The sequence below is a fragment of the Nycticebus coucang genome, chromosome 7 (genome assembly GCF_027406575.1).
Source record: "Nycticebus coucang isolate mNycCou1 chromosome 7, mNycCou1.pri, whole genome shotgun sequence".
NCBI classification, from domain to species: domain Eukaryota; kingdom Metazoa; phylum Chordata; class Mammalia; order Primates; family Lorisidae; genus Nycticebus; species Nycticebus coucang.
The window spans coordinates 131,776,136-131,779,770 of NC_069786.1; positions in this window are offsets into that span (position 1 = coordinate 131,776,136).

A 3,635-nucleotide genomic window follows, 5' to 3' on the forward strand; every position below is an offset into this window, starting at 1 on the left:
TATTTCCCCTTTATCGTTTCTGATTGAGGTTACTAGAGATTTTACTTTTCTATTTCTAGTTAGTCTGGCCAATGGTTTATCTATTTTATTTATTTTTTCAAAAAACCAACTCCTTGTTTCATTAATTTTCTGAATGATTCTTTTGTTTTCAATTTCATTGATCTCTGATTTGATTTTGGATATTTCTTTTCTTCTACTGAGTTTAGGCTTAGATTGTTCTTCTTTTTCCAATTCCATAATATCTCTTGTGAGATTGTTGATGTGCTCTCTTTCTGTTTTTCGAATGTAGGCATCTAAAGCGATGAATTTTCCTCTCAAAACTGCTTTTGCAGTATCCCACAGGTTGTGGTAGCTTGTGTCTTCATTGTTGTTATGCTCAAGGAAGTTAATGATTTCCTGTTTTATTTCTTCCTGCACCCATCTGTTATTCAACAGAAGATTGTTTAATTTCCATGCCTTTGGGTGGGGTCGAGCGTTTTTGTTAGAGTTGAGTTCCACCTTTAGTGCCTTATGGTCTGAAAAGATACAAGGTAAAATTTCAATTCTTTTGATTCTGTTGATATTTGTTTTGTGTCCCAGGATATGATCAATTTTGGAGAATGTTCCATGGGGTGATGAGAAGAATGTATATTCTTTATCTTTGGGGTGGAGTGTTCTATATGCGTCTATCAAGCATAGTTGTTCTAGGGTCTCATTTAAATCTCTTACATCTTTGTTTAATTTCTGTTTAGCGGATCTGTCCAGCTCTGTAAGAGGAGTGTTAAAGAGGAGTGTTAAAGTCCCCTGTTATGATGGTATTATCAGATATCATATTGCTCAGACTGAGTAAGGTCTGCTTCAAGAATCTGGGAGCATTTAAATTGGGTGCATAAATATTTAGAATTGAAATGTCTTCTTGTTGTAGTTTTCCCTTGACCAATATAAAGTGACCATCTTTGTCTTTTTTGACTTTAGTTGCTTTAAATCCACATGTATCTGAAAATAAGATCGCAACTCCTCTTTTCTTCTGAATTCCATTTGCCTGAAAAATTGTCTTCCAACCCTTGACTCGGAGCTTTAATTTGTCTTTTGAAGCCAGGTGTGTTTCTTGCAGACAGCAAATGGATGGCTTGTGTTTTTTAATCCAGTCAGCCAATCTATGTCTCTTCAGTGGGGAATTCAAGCCATTAACATTTATGGAGATAATTGATAAGTGTGGTAGTATTCTATTCGTCTTATTTGGTGAGAGTCTTTTGCTTAGTTTTATCTTTTGCATCAGTGTGGAGGTTAGGTTCTGTCCTTTAATTTCTGAGTTCTTACTTTGCTGCTGATCCATTGTGGTGGTCAGTGTGCAGAACAGGTTGAAGTATTTCCTGTAGAGCTGGTCTTGTTGTGGCGAATTTCCTCAATGTTTGTATATCTGTAAATGATTTGATTTCTCCGTCAATTTTGAAGCTTAGCCTAGAAGGGTACAGAATTCTGGGCTGAAAATTGTTCTGTTTAAGTAGATTAAAGGTAGATGACCATTGTCTTCTTGCTTGGAAAGTTTCATTAGAGAAGTCTGCGGTCACTCTGATGGATTTGCTACTGTAGGTCAACTGGCGCTTACTCCTGGCAGCTTGCAGAATCTTTTCTTTTGTCTTGACTTTGGACAGGTTCATCACAATGTGTCTTGGAGAAGCTCGGTTAGAGTTGAGGCGACCTGGGGTCCGATAGCCCTCTGAAAGCAGTGTGTCAGAATCTTTGGTGATATTTGGGAAATTTTCTTTTATAATATTCTCTAGTATGGCTTCCATTCCTCTGGGGCATTCTTCTTCCCCTTCTGGAATTCCTATAACTCGTATGTTGGAACGCTTCATAAAGTCCCATAATTCTGACAGTGAACGTTCTGCTTTCTCTCTCTTCTTTTCTGCCTCTTTTACTGTCTGAGTTGTCTCAAGAACTTTGTCTTCTACCTCTGAAATTCTTTCTTCTGCATGGTCTAACCTGTTGCTGATACTTTCCATTGCATCTTCAAGTTCCCTAATTGACTGTTTCAGTTCCTTCAGCTCTGCTATATCCTTTTTATATTCTTCATATTGTTCATCTCTTATTTGATTCTGTTTTTGGATTTCCTTTTGGTTATTTTCCACTTTATTAGCAATTTCCTTCATTGTTTCCATCATTTCTTTCATTGTTTTCAACATGTGTATTCTAAATTCCCTTTCTGTCATTCCTAACATTTCTTTACAGGTGGAATCCTCTGCAGTAGCTACCTCATGGTCCCTTGGCGGGGTTGTTCTGGACTGGTTCTTCATGTTGCCTGGAGTTTTCTGCTGGTTCTTCCTCATGAGTGATTTCTTTTATCTGTTTCCTTGCCCTAATTTTCCTTTCACTTCCTCTTTCTCTTTAAGTTCTTGTGCCTGTGGACTATGGGTTATAGGACCAGAAGGGTGAGAAGGTTGAAGAGCAAAAAAGGGATGAAAGAAAGGAGGACCGAGTGATAAGAAAAAAAAGAAAGATAGAGAAAGGAGAGGGGGTGGTTATAAGGAATATTGACAAAAAGAAGAGAGGCACAGAAAGAGAGAGATAGGGCAATATAGGTGTACAGTAGGGTACTTTGACACAACCTTAAAAAACCCCACCTTCTGGGGGTGCCCAGTTGGGTGGTTCCCTTGAGGTCAGCAGCTCTTTGCTAAACTGATCAGACACAGTACCCCACCTCCACCAAGTAGAGAGGAAAGACAAAAATGCTATAAATCAAACCAAAACAAGCAAACAGAAAACTTTACGGGGATAAAATTGGGTGAAAAACCAAATGATAGCAGTAGAAACACTAGCAAAAATGAAGTTCTAGTTATTAAAAAAGGCAGCAATGGGAAATTATAATTAAACTAGAAAATTTGAGAAAGAAAAAGGGATCTGTATGGAAAAGATTGAAATTAAAAAACAAAAGAACATCAACAACGTCAAAATAAACAAAAAAAAACTACCAAACAAAATAAAAGAAAAAAATACACAACCAAAAACAAAGCAGAGTCTATATGTTATTGAATATTGTCTGGGCAACACGTGGTCTTCTGGGGTATGAGATTTTTTTTTTTTTTTTTTTTGTAGAGACAGAGTCTCACTTTATGGCCCTCGGTAGAGTGCCGTGGCCTCACACAGCTCACAGCAACCTCCAACTCCTGGGCTTAAGCGATTCTCTTGCCTCAGCCTCCCGAGTAGCTGGGACTACAGGCGCCCACCACAACGCCCAGCTATTTTTTGGTTGCAGTTTGGCCGGGGCCGGGTTTGAACCCGTCACCCTCAGTATATGGGGCCGGCGCCTTACCAACTGAGCCACAGGCACCTCCCGGGGTATGAGATGTTAATCACAGTTCTGATATGACTGGAGGCTGCTGATTTCTCAAACCCCAGCAGGTAGACACCCTAAATCTCTCTTCAGCCCACTTAAAAGGCACTTTGAACTTGTAAACTTGCTGAGCAGAAGCTTTCCCAGCTTTCTCGCTGGAATCACTGCTGAAGTGGCTATCCACTTACCCAGTGTGCCAAAACCGGTCTCACTCTGCCCCTGAGGGTTAGGGCTGCAAGGCGGCTCAGACCCCACCCTTAGGCTACTTGGTTGCTGGGTTACCAGCTCCCACCCGTTTCTAGCTCTGCGACCCTGAGGGCAG